This window comes from Labeo rohita, chromosome 9 (genome assembly GCF_022985175.1).
Source record: "Labeo rohita strain BAU-BD-2019 chromosome 9, IGBB_LRoh.1.0, whole genome shotgun sequence".
Taxonomy (NCBI): domain Eukaryota; kingdom Metazoa; phylum Chordata; class Actinopteri; order Cypriniformes; family Cyprinidae; genus Labeo; species Labeo rohita.
In genome coordinates, this window is record NC_066877.1 from 28454895 (window position 1) to 28475427 (window position 20533).

The following is a 20533-nucleotide window of genomic DNA, read 5'->3' on the forward strand; positions in this document are numbered from 1 at the left end:
ACAAACAAAACAAAAAAACCTAAAAAAAAAAAAATACATATTTTGAATTCTGAAATCATATTTTTGCTATATGTATCTGCTGGGTGAACAACTGGGTCATAAAACACCATAAAACTGTTTTCAATATTGTTTTAAATTATTAGAATATATTTTAACTGAAAACAAAAGTATTTTAAACAATATAAATGCTAGAATGCTATTGCCCAAAACAATGGTTTAAAATGTTTGTATATTGGCTTTTAAATTTTTGCTATTTTGTTAATAATTTTATATTTCATAATTGTTTTACTTACTGAAAAAACTATATTAGGATGCTTAGTAGCAGTTTTTTATTTATTTATTTATCGAGACAACGTGTTCCATTGGATGTGATCAACATGTAAATAAACTTTAATCAGTATTTACAATTTATTCTTTCAAAGTTTGCTCTTCCTACAAGACAAGAAACCTGAAAAATGTCCATTTTGAGTTTAAAACGTGTTTATGTATATATATTTAAAAAGTAAGCTACAGTTTCTAAAATGTGTAAGAATAATTGGACATGGAGTGTTTGTTTGCATCCTAGCAGCACTCCTCACCTCTCTTCTGGCCCTTTAAACCTCCAGCTGGTTGGCGAGACTCCTGCGGTGGCATTTAACTGAGTGGGTGACGTCACTAAACTTTCCAGCGGGCTGTGTGTGTGTACGCGCGCTCACGCGTATGTATGTGGGGAAGATGAGGGAGTGAGTGTGTGTAGAAGACAGCGTGTGCGTGCACTGCTCTGCTCAGGACGCGCGAAGGATTCCTTGTTTTTCGGTGAGTGGATCGTACTTTTGCTTTGGAAAGTACGCGTTTCGGAAACGTGGATTGTGTTTGTTACGTCGCTGCTCTTTGAAAAGAAACTTGAAGTCCTGGAAAGTGAGTCAGCTCTTGTAGAGAACGGGTGTAAAACTTTCTTTTACATTCTGTTCGTCAGATGAAGTAGTTTCAGCCATGATGTAAACACTGGTTTGTTTAAACCTGTATCCTAGAGGAATGTTATGGACGGAATTTGTAAGGATGGAATGCGCTCGAACAGGTTCCCTCTGTTACATGGATGCACGAGTGCCAGCAGGCGGGATCTTTCGGCTCTGTACTGTGATCTTGAAATTGACAAGTGGATTTAATGATGATGTAGTTGGTATTTGGTGCTGGACGTAGAGGTTGCATCTCCTAAAGCTTTGCTTTGGTTTTTAATTTGCAGAAAAAGTGCAGATTATTGATGCGTCTCAGTCTTTTTGTTTGCAGACTGATGTTATAGTTACAGTATATTGCGATGGATTGTTGGTTTAAAATCTGTCCGCCTTTAAGCTGAATACAGTGGGATACAGTTACATGTAATATTCTTTCTCTCTCTCTCTCTGTTGTGATGGAAAATATATTTAGCAGCTTTCTACTTCACCTGTCTTCACTGTACTTGAAAAAGTCTGTATGTCTTTTTATTTGTCTCTCTGTCTGTGTGTCTGTGAATTTGTCTATCTAGCTGTCTTAGCTGTTTACATTCGTCTCTAGCTGTTTGTTTCACATCTGATAGGTGCTGTAGATACTGTCTACTTGTCTTTCTGTTTATTTGTCAGTCTACTGTATCTTCCTGTCAATCTGCGTGTCTGTTTAGCTACCTTTCAGTCTGTTTGACTTTTATTTCATGTCTGTTTATTTATCTGTCTGTATATCTGTCATCTTCAAATGATGTTGTTTTTTTGATGTTGTCTGTCTGTTTGAATATCATGTTCTGTATTTTATGCATAGGTAAATCATGATTGTATTACTTTGCATTTTCTATATCTTACATAAGGGTTTCATCCTACTGCAGTTTTTTTTTTCAGTAGTTAAAACTCCTTTTTGGCCATGTAGTGCCCCTGGGAAGGACTTGCGAGGTCTGTCCATGGATACCTCTAGAGGCCATTTCCAGGCTGTAATCTGCATGACAATACCTTTTCCTTCAATGTGAGCCAGTCAGATTTACTGGATTTACAGTCCCTTTCTGAGAAAGGCAAACTGATCACTGAATTTCAAAACGTCTACCATTCTGCTATAGCAAATATTCTGCCAGTAAAGAGACTTGAATGAATTCCTCCTGCCATCCGTTTTCTGTCCATTCATTCATTTGCGCAGCGTGAGGTGCCAATGCGTGACTTCGTAATATTTGCTGTCGGCCAGTGTGCTGAATGAAGAAAATGACTGCATTGCTTACTGCACGTTTTTTTTTTTTCTTCTTTTCCTAAAGGCTTTATATTCCCTATTATGTATATTTTTATTCAGTTTCTTGTTGCACCTTGGATAGGCAATGAAAATTTATTATGAAAATGGCAAACAAAAATGTAAAACCTTTTGATAGTAAACAGAAAATGGAAAAGACATATACTCGACTAGTGCTCAAAATTAAGAATATATTTTTAAAATATATTTTTGCTCAAAATGACTTTTAACAAAATAAAAATTGTGCTTTTTCAAGTCATGACCTTCAAAGATCTTAATTAATGTCCCTCAGAGATGTTATTTGTTTTCCATGTTCAAGCAAAATTGCTTCACAGTGATCAAAAATAATTGGCACTTTAAAATTTGGAATAAAGTGAGAACTTATCCGAATTTAAAGTGTTGCTAAAAACATAATTGTAACTTTTTTTTTAATGGTGCTGTATGTATTTTTAGATGGCAAATGCTTTCCCCTGTGAAATGGCTTGATGTTTAGGAACAGAGGGAAGGATTTGCAGTGAATAGCAACTTGTATTTGGTCAGTTCCTCACACTAGGCTACCAAATAGCTTTAGAAGACCTTGAATATGAGTACTTTTTTATTTATATTTTTTGTCTTATTATAGCGGTATGAACTTTTTTTTGTAGCTGAAAGGGGTAAATGAAGGCTAGTTTTTATTTTCCTTGAATTTATTCCTTTGAACAGTGGAAAAAAATTATCACACCAAAAGGAACATTTTGATGTTCACAGTTCTCTGTTTCTTTCTAGGTTTGTGTTTATATGTGTGCTACTGTATGTAGGACTTTGTTAGTGTGATGGAAATTATATACTGTATCCAGAGACTTTGCAAGTTCTGCTGTCCTGCTTTTATGCGTAATGACATGTTTCTTTTCAGTTTAAAGCATGTTGTCTTTTTTTTTAATAGATTGCATTGAATTGATTACTGCTCTAAAGACATGTTGTTTTTGTCAAACATGAGACTCCAAAGCTCTTTAATTACAAATGCCCATTGCCCAGTGTAGTTCATTATTCAAGAGAGATGGTTTTCCTTTTGATATACAATTTATAAAAGAAGTGGGGAGTTTTTTTTTTTTTTTTAAATGTTTGAAAATACTGTTTTTAAAATGTCCTCAGAACTTGGAAGTGTGCAAACTATTCATTTTCAATGATTTGCTGATCTTCAAGTTTCATAGCTCTGAAGAATTGAAGATTCACGCACGTTAACTTAGCTTATCTAAATGAGGACAAGTCTTAGACTTGCATTGTTTTTATATAAAGCTAATTATAAATACTACTGACTAACCTTGACCCCTAAATGGAAACGTTTGCAAAAAAATATATATATATTATTTATGCATGAATAATTTTTCCAATTGAGGACGTCCCTGAATATCCCCAAGGAAGAGTTTGTCAGATTGAGCTCACTTCTAAGGACAAATGTGTCCCCAAAGTATAGCTAAGTAAATCCACATACACATATATTAGATGAGCATTCTTTGGCGTACATTAGTCCTTTAGAAACCTTGAAGAAAGAAAAAAAATCTAATTAACAATCTGTTAATAGGCCTAGCATATCTTACAATGCATAACTGTAATTGCATTACAAATTGATTATTTCAGGGGTGTTCGGCTCTACCATTCTGCCGTTCTTTTAGAATAAATATCATGCTTGAATAAAGAGTATCTAGCTTTTTAATGCTCACTGCTATTCATGGCATGACTCTATTCTTGATTTCTCAATTTAAACTTTTTTTTTTTCCTCTATGTGCTCATGTACAGAGAACTTCTTGTTAAAGAGCAGTTTTAACAGTACAATCAGTTCCAGTTTTTGGCATCACTAAATGTGAAAAAAAAACAGAGATCTTTCATCTGCCAGATGTATTTTTGAAAGCACCAAATTGCAAATGAGGGCATACATAGAAAAGGATGAGGCAAACATCCAGTGACCTCATTACTGGTACAGGCAGTGAATTGTCTGAATATAATGGCTCTGTCATGAACGGCATGAATTTTTTACTTCATCATTTTTTTCCCAACAACTTAAAAGTCCTGATTAGATGAAAACCATTAGAACTTAGAAGTGCAATTTAGCATGATTGATTGAAATAATACTAATTAGCTTGAAACTTAAAAAAGTGTTTTGTGTCATTTTAGATTTGTTTTTTTTTCTGTATTATTATTATTATTATTATTATTATTATTATTATTATTTTTTTTTTTTTTTTTATTATTTTTAATTATAATTGTAACATTGGCTCAGAAGCATGCATTTGGAATGGGACTACCTGTTTTCACCTTTAAAAGACTTTGAAACTCTTGGAACATTGCAGTTGTGCAGACCACTGTACTTTTATGGTGCTTTTCATTGTTTCGGAGGTTGATCGTAGGAAAGAGCAACCAAGATAAATTTACCTTTTGTGCTCTATGGAAGAAAGGAATTTATGATAATTTTTATTTTGAGTTAATTATTTAATTTAGATTTCCCACTAATGCTGGTGGTGATTTTTCTTTTGGTTTTTAACAGACCTTTTAGCCTTTCATGGCATTTCTCATGCCCAGTGACAAACATTTGCTTACCCAGCATTTTTTCCCCCTATAAATCTGTCATATCTTAATGAAGTTGTTACCTTTTTTGACCTCAGAGAAAATGCTCCCCTGAGGAAATATTGGATATATTTATACTCAGGTGCACGTTATGGTCACTGGAGTGTTCTAATCTATTCTTATTGTTGTGGCTTTTACCAAATGACTGTGGAGGAGGTTTAAAGTTCATGCCCCCCAGCACTTGGTTGTACTTCTGACTCTAAAGCATAACTTTGGGAGGGCATAAGACATCGCTCATGGGAGATAAATCTTATTACATTGGTTGCTTCTAGGCACAGCCACTATTTGGAATTTCAGGATTTATACATCTTTAAGATTGCTGACTTCATGGGCCAGTTTATTCTGCAGCCCATTATTGTGTCTTGAAATACTGTGTCTACACTGACTTTTAAATTAAACTAAAGTTTGATGATACACTTCTAAGATATAAATAAGAGAGCCATGCATTTCTCCATGTCATTCATGTGGAGTTTTTGTGAATTAAAAGTTTATTTTCTATTAGTTTGCAAATTAGTTTGGAAACCTCTCTCCCTTTCACTTTCCACTTGAAATGGCAAGTGACATGTTTGCTGACTTTTTCCAAAGCAATTCACCAGCAATTTGACAATGACCTTATAGCTGTGAATGAAAAGTTCTTGTACCTCAAAAGTCATTTTCTTAATTAGCATTTTTGTTTTGTTTTCCATCAAATTTATCTTGATACAAGATTCTTATCGAAGTAATTAGCTATTTTGCCAGCAACAAATTACTTGCCTCTCTAAACTGTTAGTTTCACAGATTTATGCTTGAATTTTAATGAAACTTTACAACAAAATGTATCATCTGTTTTTATGCAGTTTTCTTATGACTCTCAAGTGAATTTATCTTGCTTTAAAGATGTGTTTTAAAAAGTGTATAATGTCCCTGCTCTTTATTTCTCTCTCTGTCTGTTTTTTAGAGTTATTATTTAGGGGTTGGAATCGGTACAGTTTGATTTAGATCGATTCTTGGGGTCATGATTCGATTAAAACTTGATTCATGATTTTACGATTTTTAATCATGATTCTCAATTTTTCATCTTTTTTTTTCTGCACACTGGACATCAGTATTTTAAAGGGGTCATCGGATACCCAAGTTGATATGATTCTTTAGGGTCTTAATGAAAAGTCTATAATACAGGTGCATCTCAGTAAATTAAAGTGCTGTGAAAAGTTCATTTATTTCAGTAATTCAACTCAAATTGTGAAACTTGTGTATTAAATAAGTTCAGTGCACACAGACTGAAGTAGTTTAAGTCTTTGGTTCTTTTAATTGTGATGATATTGGCTCACATTTAACAAAAACCCACCAATTCACTATCTCAACAAATTAGAATACTTCATAAGACCAATAAAAAACATTTTTAGCGAGTTGTTGGCCTTCTGGAAAGTATGTTCATTTACTGTATATGTACTCAATACTTGGTAGGGGCTCCTTTTGCTTTAATTACTGCCTCAATTCGGCGTGGCATGAAGGTGATCAGTCTGTGTGGAAGCCCAGGTTTCTTTGACAGTGGCCTTCAGCTCATCTGCATTTTTTGGTCTCTTTTTTTCCCTCATTTTCCTCTTGACAATGCCCTATAGATTCTCTATGAGGGTTCAGGTCTGGTGAGTCCAGTCAAGCTCACCAACACCATGGTCATTTAACCAACTTTTGGTGCTTTTGGCAGTGTGAGCAGGTGCCAAATCCTGCTGGAAAATGAAATCAGCATCTTTAAAAAGTTGGTCAGCAGAAGGAAGCATGAAGTGCTCTAAAATTTCTTGGTAAACGGGTGCAGTGACTTTGGTTTTCAAAAAACACAGTGGACCAACATCAACAGATGACATTGCACCCCAAATCATCACAGACTGTGAAAACTTAACACTGGACTTCAAGCAACTTGGGCTATGAGCTTATCCACCCTTCCTCCAGACTCTAGGACCTTGGTTTCCAAATGAAATACAAAACTTGCTCTCATCTGAAAACAGGACTTTGGACTCCCGGGCAGCAGTCCATTTCTTCTTCTGCTTAGCCCAGGTAAGATGCCTCTGATGTTGTACAACAACTGTAGCCAAAATTCCTTGACACGTCTGTATGTGGTGGCTCTTGATGCCTTGACCCCAGCCTCAGTCCATTCCTTGTGAAGTTCACCCAAATTCTTGAATCGATTTTGCTTGACAAGCCTCTCAAGGCTGCGGTTCTTTCTGTTGGTTCTGCATCTTTTTCTTCCACACGTTTTCCTTCCACTCAACTTTCTGTTAACATGCTTGGATACAGCACTCTGTGAACAGCCAGCTTCTTTGGCAGTGAATGTTTGTGAGGGGTGAAGGGTGTCAATGATTGTCTTCTGGACAACTGTCAGATCAGCAGTCTTCCTCATGATTGTGTAGCCTAGTGAACCAAACTGAGAGACCATTTTGAAGGCTCAGGAAACCTTTGCAGGTGTTTTAAGTTGATTAGCTGATTGGCATGTCACCATATTCTAATTTGTTGAGATAGTGAATTGGTGTGTTTTTGTTAAATGTGAGCCAAAATCATCACAATCAAAAGAGCCAAAGACTTAAACTACTTCTGTGTGCATTGAATTTATTTAATACACAAGTTTCACAATTTGAGTTTAATTACTGAAATAAATGAACTTTTCCACAACATTCTAATTTATTGAGATGCGCCTGTATACTTTGGTTAAAAATTCTCAGTGGTTGTGTAAAACAACACCCTTTTTACCTCGTCAAAATGAGCTCTGCAAAAAACATCCCATTCTGAAGGACTGTTTCTTTAAATGAAAATGAGCTCTGCTCGTCCTGCGCCTCTCTACTCGCTGTGGAGTGACGTGCTGCCTTGAGAGATTGTTTACTTTAGCCGCATTTAGCACATTTAGCCGCAAAACTTGCTAACTAGCCTTTATTAGGAAAGGTGATTGCAGAGATTCATAAAAAACCTGTTCTTCTGCTGTAAGTGAAGCTGGATCACGAATGATTTGCGCGAACATAGACGCATTTATGTAGATCGGGAGGTGCATTTCCTTCACAAACAAATGCAATCCACTGCATCTTCAGCTGCTCAGATGTCAGGAGTAAATGACGACCACTATGTTCATTATTACATCCAGCAACACAACACCTCAATCGCTCAATTGGAGATATTTTTGTCTAACTTACATCCCTGCTCCGGGATCAAAACAATGACTGTTACAGCTGATCTGAGGCATCGTGGGAGCGGCCACACCGACGTCACACCGACAGGCATCTGAGAATGGCTCGATTTGAAAAAGGGGATATTATTTTTACAGATAAATTAAAAAACACTGCATGGATTTTTATCGTTTTAGGGTAGATTTGTACATACACTGCCAACACACATTAATATTCAAACAACATGTAAAAGTGAACTTTGCATCCAATGACCCCTTTAATACAAAGTCCATACCAGTCCATAGTATGGGTAGTCCTTACTCAAGAAATCAGTGTTTTCTATTAACTATGAACTTCTTAATACATCAAAAATAGTTTACACTTCCCATTAGGGATGTGACTGAATCCAATCATACCGTGTTCGGAAAGGAAATTACGTACTACGAAACCCCTAAATACAAGATGGGAGGGAAAAATATATTGCAGTGCTTTCTCTCACAGTTATATCGTTTGGTAAATATCCTGTATACAAATTGCAGGCATCAGGGAGCCGTTATTAATATGTGGGGCATTAAAACCGCTTTTAAATTGTGCGCTTGTGTTTTACTTTCACTTTCGAGATTCGTGATCACACAGAGTGGAAGTAGACATACTTACCACATATTTTACAAGATTAGATGTTTATCAGTGGGGCTCAGGATCTGCAAATCATTCGACATCATATCAATCTCTCTCCTTACTCTGTTTATGTGGTAAGTGAAATTTATATTATGTACTCTAATGTAACAGGCTCCGCTAGCAAGCGGCTGTTTTCTGTGCCGTTGGGCACACCCCTACTTCCCATAATAATGAAAGATCAATAATTAATATATATATATATTTTTTTTGCCCTCGCTGAAAATGGGGCAGGATGTATTTGTTTTTCCTTCTCCATTGCTGTTGCTGTTTTATTCCGAAAACGTAATGCTATTATTATTAATATTATGTTAACTAGAAAATCGATTTTAGAAATTTGTGAATCGTTACGATTCGCTAGAAGACTGAAGACAGCTTGTTGAAAAAGAACAAACAGTTTGTATCTTAAGTATTCTGCTAGGCCTATATAACTTGATTTGAAGTTATTTATGTAGGTGCCCTAATCATTATGTGCCAAGTTCTTCCCCAGCTAGACCCATAAAAATCATTCTCATGAAACACGAAGAGATTTATTTTTCTTCATTACAAGGCTTGTCTCCATTGACAATTGTGCTGGAATGGGATTTGCCCTGATTTTATGCAGTTGTTGATGCCCAGTCTTGATGTCAACACAAAGCAATTTACTTTCCCTTTCCTAATACGATAAAGAGATGATCGGTGTGCCTAAAGAAGCAGTTGTTGTGCTGCTGGACAGCTTAGTCCATCCGATGTTTATGCTCTTTATTGATTGTGTTTATTTCAAGGCATACTCTGAAGTCTGGGCTACTTGATGCAGGATCTTTTACTGTAGTCAAGTCACCTTTATTTATATAGCGCTTTTAACAATACAGATTGTGTCAAAGCAGCTTTTCAGTATTAAAGGAGAAGTCCACTTCCAAAACAAAGATTCACATATAGTGTACTCACCCCATCATCATCCAAGATGTTCATGTCTTTCTTTCTTCAGTCGTAAAGAAATTGTTTTTCAAGGATTTTTAAAATTTTTCTCCATATAATGGACTGCTATGGTGCCCCGAGTGTGAACTTCCAAAATGCAGTTTAAATGCGGCTTCAAACGATCCCAAATGTGGTTGTATCCGATCCCAGCCGAGGAAGAAGGGTCTTATCTAGCGAAACGATCTGTTATTTTCATTTAAAAAATACAATTTAAATTCTTTTTAATCTCAAACGCTCGTCTTGTTTTGCAAAATCATCCTACATCGCTGCAGATGTACCGACCCAGTCTTTGCAAAGAAGATCAAACACCCTTAACAAAAAAGGTAAAACGGCGATATAGGATGATTTTGAAGTTGAGGGAGAACATGAGATAGGAGGTTTTCGACATACCCTAACTGTCATGAACCGGGAAAAAAACAGAGTTCAGGCAGAGCAAGACAAGATGAGTGTTTTACATTAAAAAGTATATATAAATTGTATTATTTTTATGAAAATAACCAAGCGGCAACCTCCCGCTCTCGCTATTGAAACCAACACAGAAGTGACTTAAACTGCAGTTCATCGACTGGCCACTGGACAAGGGAGTCAATCCCATAGACTCCCCATGTTAAAATGCCCAACTTTACAGCAGAAAAAAATGTTTACAGGCTGGTACAAAAAGTGGTTTTGGTCTATATAGCTAATTTTGCCCTTCATGTCAACTGTGAGGGGGGTGAATTTTTTTTGTAACTTATCCTTTTAAATTATATTAAGCCTTAAAGTTCTGCATAATTTAGGGCGTGGCCACTTGAGCGACAGGTGGATTGCCACTGCTGTCACCACCGTCGCGCTAGTTAGGCATGGTTTTGGCAACCAGCTCCACCCTCGTCCCGCCTCTTTGCCCATTTTCCATTATCCGGGAGTGATGTGCAGTGACGCGATTCCAAGATGGCGACGGCCGACTCCCAACCACTAAGAGCTTCAAAAATGCTCTTCAGAAACCTACGGGTGACATCAAAGACACTATGTCCATATTTTTTACAGTCTATGAAAATAACCGATCGGCTGAAAATAACCGATTGGATTTTTTCTCGGCTGGGATCGTTTACAACTGGATTTGGGATAATTTGAAGCCGCATTTAAACTGCATTTTGGAAGTTCAAACTCGGGCCACCATAGAAGTCCATTATATGGAGAAAAATGCTGAAATGTTTTCCTCAAAAAAAAACAAAACAAAACAAATTATGACAGAAGAAAGAAAGCCATGAACATTTTGGATGACAAGGGGGTTGAGTACGTTATCTGTACTTTTTTTTTTTTTTTTTTTTTTTTTTTTTTTTTTTCTGGAAGTGGACTTCTCCTTTAAATAGGAAAAATAGTGTGTAATAATGCAAAAGGATAACAGTAAACACTCAATTTTCAGTTAAAAACAATTCATCGATTCAGTGATGTCATTGTCCAGCCTTCAATTCAAATAGTATCTGTGCAATCAAGTTGCAAGCCAGAGGCGACAGTGGCAAGGAAACAAACTGTATCCAGACACATTCTGCATAAAGCAAGTGCTTGTCAAAGCTTCTTAAAATGTCACAAATCACAGTATTAGCAACCCTGTGCTGAACATGCGATTTCTAGTCATTTTTCCCCACTCTTAACCTGACTGTAGATAATTCACATGCCACTCTGATTTCATCTGAGTGCCTGTTCGGTGCCACGTAATTTCCCAAACCAGTGAAGCCATTATCATGTCTAATGTCACGCTTTTGCAATAAAAGGCCAGGTTCTATAAAAGCACCGCTGAGTTATTTGCAAACTAAATTGCGCTTGCAGTTCTGTTGTTTTGAAATGGCTCACACTGGTGATATGCACACTTGTTGCCACGTAGTTCCTAATTTACGTTTTTGAAAATGCCCTTTTAAATTGAGTCTTTCGCATGAGCAGGTGCACTGTTTTAGTGCGGAGTTGATTAAGGTCAAGTTGAAGGGAGAAGAAATGAATTCTCTGAAATATAATATGCAAGGGATGTATGAATTGTGCAAGCTTGTGCGACATGGGAAGTGTAAGATGCTGGAGCGACTCGCGTGAGAAAAGAAAAAGGGCGAACTGGTGTGTGAGGAGAATGTATGACCCCAGGTGATGGATTATTGAATACCTCTCCCACAGGACACTATTTTTCTGTGACAGGTATGGCTTAGACTTAGTGTATGCCAGTCAGCAAGTGTTTCATCCAGTGCTTTAGGTATTCTTTACCTAAGCCAGCACCTGGAGTGCCAGGTTAGAGTGAAGGAATGAACAAAAATAGTGTATATATAATAGAATAAATACCTTAAAGGACCCTAGATATAAAAGTTCTATCATTGTTTACTCACCCTTGTGTTGTATAAAGCCTTAAATGAAAAAGGTATTTTCAGTTGAACATGAAAGGAGAATTTTGATGTCTTCACACTGCTCTTTTTCATACAATGATAGTCATAGTTACCTTGGGGGAAAAAAAAACACCATAAAAGTAGTTCATACAACTTGGGTGCTATATTGCAATGCAAAAACTTCTAAAGTATAGTGGCTTTTTGCAGCATTGGAAAAACATACCTCTACCTACATTTCTGTAAAACAATTCACCAAACTTTTCAGCTGAAATGGGAATGGCGGTAAAACAGCAACACCTTGTTTTCGCACAGTTCCTTGCACAACTAGGAGTCTTGTGAAACGCATCACAATAAAAGATTTGCACGTTAGTAGCCTAGGTACATAACAAGAGGCGAACGCTTGTCTACGCAGAAACTATATGGTAAAGATGGCTCCCAAGTCAAGATGTTGTTGTTCAGTGCCAGGTTTTGCAAAAATATTCTTTGCATTGCCTTCCATCTGATCCCAGTATTAGGAAACAGTGGATGAACTTTAATTTTAATGAAGTTCCAGACTGCGTCAGTAAGAACTCTGTCCTTTGTTCATGTCAATTTACCGCAGATTGGTTTACAAACAAGGTGCAATTTGACAAAGGTTTTTCAGTAAGATTGAATCTAAACGACAATGCTGTGCCGACTATATTAGATCCAACACTGATGTTGCACAACACAAGTGTGAGTAACTGTTATTAGGTAGTCACTATTTCATTGTCTCTTATTACAGATCGTTTGATATGTACTGAATATTTATGCATTTTTAACCTAAATCACAGCAGCGTCCATCTGTGAATGATGTAGGCTGTCAAACATACACAGCTGTTAGCCAATCATAATGGGCTTTTACTTCTGAGTCTATTCAAACGTTTCGATGAAGGGGGTCAAAACAGGACAGAAACTTACTTCTAAATTATGATGTATTTTGAGGTAAAAATCTTGATAACATTATAAGTTGACCTCAGAGAACAGTACAAGATGATAAAAAAGGCAGTTCATGACCCCTTTAAGACAACTCAGTGGACATTTCACTTTGAATGTGTCACGAAACTTGCAAGAATCAACATAATTGTCGGCACAGGTACATTTTTTTTTTTTCCAATGAACTTGAGGTGGGTTTGATTGTATGGGGAACAGACTGCAATTTAAGGCGTTATTCATTGATAATTTTCTCCTTCAGTGAGCTGTTAACTTGAGAACTGCTGAGACCAGATAAATGAGTCATTGAGTCACAAATCAAGCTGATCCAGTTTGTCATTTCGATTGATTCTGTCTTCAGCACTGGAGGCAAGATTAGCAGCAAAACAATGACAGTACTTCAGTTTTGTCCACATGTACTGTAGCTCAAATGTAATGGACTGCATCTACATTTTTTTTGTTTTTTAAATTTTTATATGTATACATATACGGCGACTGAAATAAGTGTTAAACACATCACTAGGGTTGGGTATCGAAAATCGATTCTGATTCCAGAATTGGATACTTAAGGTCAGGAATCTGGGATACTTCTTGTGAAATTAAAATTTCGATTCTGCCTATCGATTCCTATTTTTTTTTTTTTTTTTTTTCCTCTATCTGTAAAGACCCAGCCTAGTGATCTGCCAGGACCTTGCTCACTAATCTGAGCGCATAGCACTCCAAAGTATGGCTACACTTGCGATCAGAAGTCAAAAAACCAAACTAGCCTATAATATGTGTGATAAGCTAAATATGTTGCAAAAGATGTGTAACCACCAATATGACTAAGCATTTTAATTTAACAGATCGTTAAAGATCACAAACACAATTCAAATACCAACGTCATTCTGTTCCTAAATTACAATGATTCATCTGTTTGATTCCTCAACCTTTCTTCCGTACAGCATACGATCAAACTAGTGTTATTTGAACATTCAAGTCTGCATTCGTGCTGCCGCTGACCTAAAGAGAGCCCCTGTCATGTATATGAATGAAACAGTTTCACAGTCTTTTCAACCACACAGTTCATTATTTCTGTGTTACAAACATTCAAATAATCACAGAAGTACTGGGATAAAAGTTCATAGTCTGGATATAAACTCTGATATGTAGGGTAGAGATCAAAATAGAGTAAATCATCCTTTTGAAAGTTAATCTGACATTCCAAATAACATTAAAGATTTATCGATTATGTTTTTATGCCAGTAGATGGCAAAAGGGGACTGTTAATAATGTATTTGTCTTTGATCATTTATTCAAAAACACTGATTCATCCAATAATGAACCAAGTAAATGTGTGAATCACTGAATCATTTACTTATAAATTAGGCCTACATGTGATTTTGTTTAGTTGTCTAATGTTTTTTTCCTTCAGAATCATAAGAGAACCACAAGTTCCATTTAAAAAAAAAAACAAAAAAAAAACAACAACAACCCAATTTATCCAGAATCACACCCCTCTATTTCTAACAGCTCTTAAGTGAATCTTGTTTTTATGTAGCCTGTTGATTTTTGTTCATGGTGTTCAGCTGCAACTAAATGTTTAGCAAAAAAAGAAACAGAATAAATATGCTTTATAACATCTTTAATTCACATTGGAATCTAAACTGGGAGTCGAAAAGAATCGGAATCGATAAGCAGAATCGGAATTGGAATCGGAATTGGCCCATTCTTGCACAGAGTCTTCAAATCTTAAAGGTGCTGTGGGCCTTTTCTATGAACTTTAGTTCTTATTTTCTATTGGATTCAACAGTCTGCTGAAATGTCCACCCTTGTTTCATCTTTTTTCATCCTGGTACTGTAGGTGTTGGGACTGAACAAGCTAAAATTAATTTCCACTGACAAGGGGCAGGATTGCTTTCTAATTACTGAAGGATTTCAGTTGGTGTCTTGGCTTTCCATGCCTGTTCAATACTTTTCTCTAGTGTAATTCCGTTTTATTACATAAAACTTAAATTCTTCTTTGTATGTATGGATTACTTGGGGTGTTACCGACATCTGGCGAAAATTTCAAGTCAACAGCACCTTTAGAAATATATTTACTGAGAAAAATGGTGACGTGTTCAATACTTATTTTACCCGCTGTATATTGACAGGCATGGTCAATAAGAACTGTTGTTGTATGAAAACAAACATTAAGTTTCGCCTTTTGTGTTCCACAGAAAGAATAACAGCCTACAAGTTTGGAATAATTTTATGGCAAATAAATAATAACAAACTTTTATTTTTTTGGTTGAAGTATACCTTTAAGTTAGCACCATATAAGTTGAAAAGGAGTTTGCAAAAACAGAAAACACCTTAAGTATACCAAGAAATTACATCAAGATAATGGCTACAGGTGAATGTAATCAAAATAAATGTTGTTGTGTGTGTTTGTATATTGTTCCCCAAGAAATGTGGGTGAGGGGGGAAAAAAATCAATATCTAATCTAAAATATCTAGCATGACAAATCTGATGCTGGCAGATTGAAAGCTCAAGTTTTTCAACTAGATTTTTTTCTTATGCCAAATCATGCAAGAATCAAAAATTCAAGCTTTACATCAAATGTGCATTTTTGCATTTACTTTTGGAGATGAGTTCATGGGAATTTATTTTGATGTGCTCACATTTTCCTCTTATTAAGTAGCCAAAAACTTTTAAGTCTGTCAGGCCCAAACTTAGCTGACAAGCCACCAGTGTAAAATGTACTTTGTGTGTACAGAGGATTAGCAGTCTAAACTGCAGCTGTAATGTCTTTTCAGGTTCATATCTTACTCAAGGCAAGAGAGTCTCATAGCTCTAGACACTCACAAAGTTATTAGATTCATTCAACCCTGAACTTGAGCTCTATTTACCTTCAAAGTCTCTCCCAAGAGGCTTTAAGTCATGCCTGCCACATGATTCAGTTGATGTGGACTGCGTTGGACCGTGGTGCTGCTTCTGAAACGTAATCGTTTTAGGATATCCATGTGATGCTTACCTGAGGCACCAACGCTATCTCATAACCAATTCATACATATATTACGAGGTGGCTGATTGTATTGTAGATTAATGGTTTATACACTTAAATGCGATTTCAGATTTTCTTTTATCTTTTGTCTGAACTGAAAAGGGTGCTTTTATGTGACTTATGAGATGGTAGAACTAAATTTTGCATAATTTGATGCACGAGTATGTTTAAATAACATTTATGCATATTTAACCTTGACCACTCTCCTGTTGTGTGTGTAACTCTTTTCAACATTGAGAATAATAAGACATGTTACACCAGATCAGCATATTAAAATGATTTCTGAAGGATCATGTGACACTGAATCCTGGATTAATGGCTTCTGAAAATTCAGACTTGTCATCACAGGAATAAATTATATTTTAAAATATATTAAAATAGAAAACAGTATTTTAGTACTGACCCCAAAGTTTTGAATGGTGTGTGTGTGCATGTTATCAATGGCGTAGCAAGTTAGCCCCAGGCCCATATGCATTTGAGTATCTCAGTTAGATGGCTTTTTGCATCTGCTTTTCTAAGCTACGGTATAATTAAGGCACAGTGTGGGAAAACCTGAGTAATGCATAATCACAGTGTTTATGCACTGTGTGAATACCCTCTGTTTCACTTAGTGTTTGACCTTCGAGAAATTGGACAAGAGTCCCGCAGCTACCCTAAAGAGTTTTATCAGATGTGCCATATTTCACCTTTAGGGGGTCCTTAATCAGTCAAGGTGATGTGTGTAATTTACAATACTTGACATTACAATACTACTTAAGCCGACACAATAGAAAAAAAATCTTAAAGGGGTGCTGTTATGTTTTTTTCACTTTTATGAACTTTAGTCAGTGTGTGGTGTGTATCTTTGGGCATAAAAAAATCTACGAAGTGACAAATCTCAAAGTCCACTCCAAAAGGAGATATTTCGTTTTAAAAAAAAAAACCCTTTTCAAGAACTACAACGAACGGCTCCTTTGGACTACAACGTTTGTTTTCCGCATGCAATGATGTCAAAACACGGGCCATTAGAATATCATTAAAATAAATCCCACCTACGGAAATTCTAATTGTTGGAGGGAGGGTAGGGATGAGGTGGGGGATTAGCCTAATTTTAGCTATGCAGTGCGGAGAACCGCTTCAACGAGCCACAGTGCGGCGGGTATAAACACAAGCATTGACTAGAGTGGCCACTTCAGAGCTGTAACGGAACGCAGATGTGTGCAGTACAGGGGGGTCGAAACACATGCCGAAGCCACAATCTACTCGGGTTGCTGCGTCGGAGCCATAACACGCCTCAGTAAGAGATTTATTTATCATACAGTGTAGATAGCTTCACTTATAACGTGGTTTTTAAAATGCATAAACTTGCACTAGAATAGGCTAGGCTAATCAGTGATGATGTTCTTTGATAATGTTAGGCTGCTTTTACCCTTATGCTGGAGCTGTAAAATTTATGTAAGTAAATAAATAAATACATAATATCATGTATTGGCGATCTCGCAGGCTGATGATAGGACCCAACACTACTGTAGCGTATTATTTGCTCACCCTCCATGCATCCTAGGTGTATATGACTTTCTTCTTTCAGACAAATGCAATCAGTGTTTCTCCTCAGCAGTCCAAAACAAGTCCAATAATATGCATCCATCCGTAATAAAAAGTGCCTTACACTTCTCCGGGGGTTAATAAAGGACTCCTGTAGCGAATCAATGCGTTTTTGTAAGAAAAATATCCACATTTAAAACGTAAGAATCACTTTAATCTAGCTTGCTCTAACAGCTGTACAGGGAACTTGCTTCTTTGACAAGGGGCGTGGCAGTACTGAAACGCCAATCGCAACGCAGTGGGAGAGCTAACCAATCACAACACATTTCGTTTTTCAGAAGGCGGGCCTTCATTAAACCTGGAACTAATCGAGCCTTATGTGCCAGGCTGGGAGAAATGTATTGTAATAAATTATATTAAAAATAATGCGTTTTTCGATCCACCAAGCATGAAAGGATGTTGTAGTACACCCCCAAAACAAAATTAAGGCTTTGTAAAACAGCATAATAGGACCCCTTTAAGCTAGCCTTGGTTTTTTTTTGCTTGTGTCCATTTTTTTACATTCTGACCAGCCTGACACAGCAATGGTTTGGTTAAGGTTGGAACTGTCTATTTGTCAGACCAATAGCAATTTAGAAATTTTCAATTTAGTTTGATGACACTGGTGGCATAGAAATTACACGCTTCACCTTTACATAAAACACAGAGACATACAGAGAAAGAGAGGGTGTTCAGAAAGATCTGCCAACACTTTTTGTCTGCTGGAATGTTCTATGCTTTAGTCCATTAGCAGAATAGAGTTGAACCACAAGAGACCTGTGCTTTTGACACCTGCTATCCGACAGCAGTCAGCCCTGTTACTGGGCAGTTTTCTTAAAGCCGTAGTGTTTAGTACAGCATGGCCTTTTGCCGCTATTGACACAGCTAGTATTCTGTCAGAAAAGCAGATCACTTATGGCATTGCTGCTTCTTTATTGCAGAGTCAAGATAAAGAAACCCATCACCACCCACTGCTGCTTTATGCTTCTAGCCTTTCATCTCACTTCTGTCCCCATGCTCCCTCTAGCTGGCCTGGCTTACTCTCTCTTCTTTTGTTCTTTGAGCCAGGACATTTTGTTTTACCTTTGTTGCCCTTTGTGAAGACAGCTGGGCAGGGTGTACATACATTGCTGTGCGTTTGGATTATTATTCCAGTCATTTGATTTGACACATGTATACTGCATGTACTCCTGGACATACGTGTTTAATTCTATAACCGCAGAACGGGATTTCTTTTCTATTCCTTTTGAGGATTGTGCTGAGGGAGCTTGGAAAATTGACTTTATGGTTAAAATCTTTATTTTTATGCCCTGTTTTTCTGTCCATTCCAACATTATCAATACCATATTACAATTAATTTCAATTCTCTAAAAGTAGTATCAGTGGTCAAAAAGAAAATATGTATTTGGAGAGATGAATAGCAGAATGTTCTATATATAAAGATGTACTCTGAAAAGCTGTTTAAAGGATTAGTTCATTTCCAGAATAAAAATATCCTGATAATTTACTCACCCCCATGTCATCCAAGATGTTCATGTCTTTCTTTCTTCAGTTGAAAAAAAAAAAAGAAAGTTTTTGAGGAAAACATTCCAGGATTTTTCTCCATATAGTGGACCTCAGTGGGAGCTAATGGGTTGACGGTCTGAATTTCGGTTCGGTGTGGCTTCAAAGGGCTCTACACATTCCCAGCCAAGGAATAAGGGTCTTATGTAGCAAAACAATCGATCATTTTTAGAAAAAAATAAAAAAAAGTGTATGAAAATAAAACGTGAAAGGTCATGCATCGTTAGTTCTTCGTCTGTGTACTCCGGTACAAAAGGTTGGGTAGAGCGAACTCAGTCTCGTTTTCTTTTCCAACTTGAAAATCGACCAACATCATTGTTTTACCTTTTTTGGAAAGGGAGTTTGACTTTCTTTGCACATTCGCTTTGTAAATACTGGGTTGGAACTTTCCAACATGACTAGGTAATGCATGAAGTCGAGCTAGTGCAAGTGGTTAAAAAGCTATATAAGACACTTATTCTTCGACTGGGATCGTGTAGAGCCCTTTGAAGCCACATTGAAACTGCAATTTGGATCTTCAACCCATTAGCTCCCATTGAAGTCCACTATATGGAGAAAAATCCTGCAATGTTTTCCTCAAAAGACTAAAGAAAGAAAGACATGAACATGTTGAATGACATGGGGGGGTGAGTACATTATCAGTAACTTTTTTTCTGGAAGTAAACTAATCCTTTAAATTTATATGCATGACATTTTTATTGAGACGGTAAATAGATTTTAAAATGTAGCTATATGCAGCATGTTATGCAGCAGTTAACTCTACTGACCTTGTGAACTTAGACCACTGTGAGTTAAGTTTTGAGACAAGCATATGTTGCTGGCAGGATCAGCCATGTTGCCAGGAGCCGGTTGCATTTACAGACTGACATTTTTCGTGCTGGATAAGGAGTGTGTAATTAGCCATGGGAAATGGAGAAAAACATTAGTGTGGTCTCAGGAACGAAAAAAAAAGGTGCTGCATTAATTCTTTTTTTCATGTAAAAACATCCACATTAATAACAGAAAGGGGTTTTATGAGTTTTCTTAGCATTCATTTTCATGATGTGATTCTGTGATGGTTGTAAGAAATAGTATGATGTAATTTCAAGAGTGATATTTTAGTTATTTCTTATTTTGTGCAGTTCAGTTTTGCAGTTTCTTTTATCTTACCATCATATTCTGATAAAGTCAAAGCTTGAATCTTAAGAGATTCATCATGTTTCAGTCAATAGATTTGAGTCATGCCATGATACGATTAGGTGATAAATGCCTCTGTATTCTCAGAGGTGCACAATAAACCCAAATGCGGTTCAATCAATGCCGTTCTCAGATAAACCCTGTTATTCAACCTAATGGTGTGATAGATTTTTTTTTTCCCCCTTGTGGATTTCGTTCTTCCAAAATTAGTTTCTCTAGTTTGTGTACCAACTTTCTAAATAGCCTGTCCTTGTTTACATTTGCATGAAAAATGTGTGCTCAAAGTAAGAATACATATCGGTTTGTGCATATTGGATTTTACTTCTAA

At 36.6% G+C, this 20533-nt stretch overlaps 1 protein-coding gene across 4 annotated transcripts in view; it reads left to right on the forward strand.

Moving 5' to 3' along the window:
* Nucleotides 1–631: 631 nt before the first annotated feature.
* Nucleotides 632–20533, forward strand: part of gulp1a (GULP PTB domain containing engulfment adaptor 1a) — a 64150-nt gene continuing 44248 nt past the window's right edge. For 2 of the 4 annotated variants that reach the window (XM_051118307.1, XM_051118314.1), the window contains exon 1: nucleotides 633–795. The gene's annotated coding sequence lies outside the window, so the exon portion shown is untranslated. Of the gene's footprint in view, nucleotides 796–817; nucleotides 898–20533 lie in introns of those variants that run through there. The other 2 variants (XM_051118313.1, XM_051118312.1) reach the window with 2 other exon arrangements.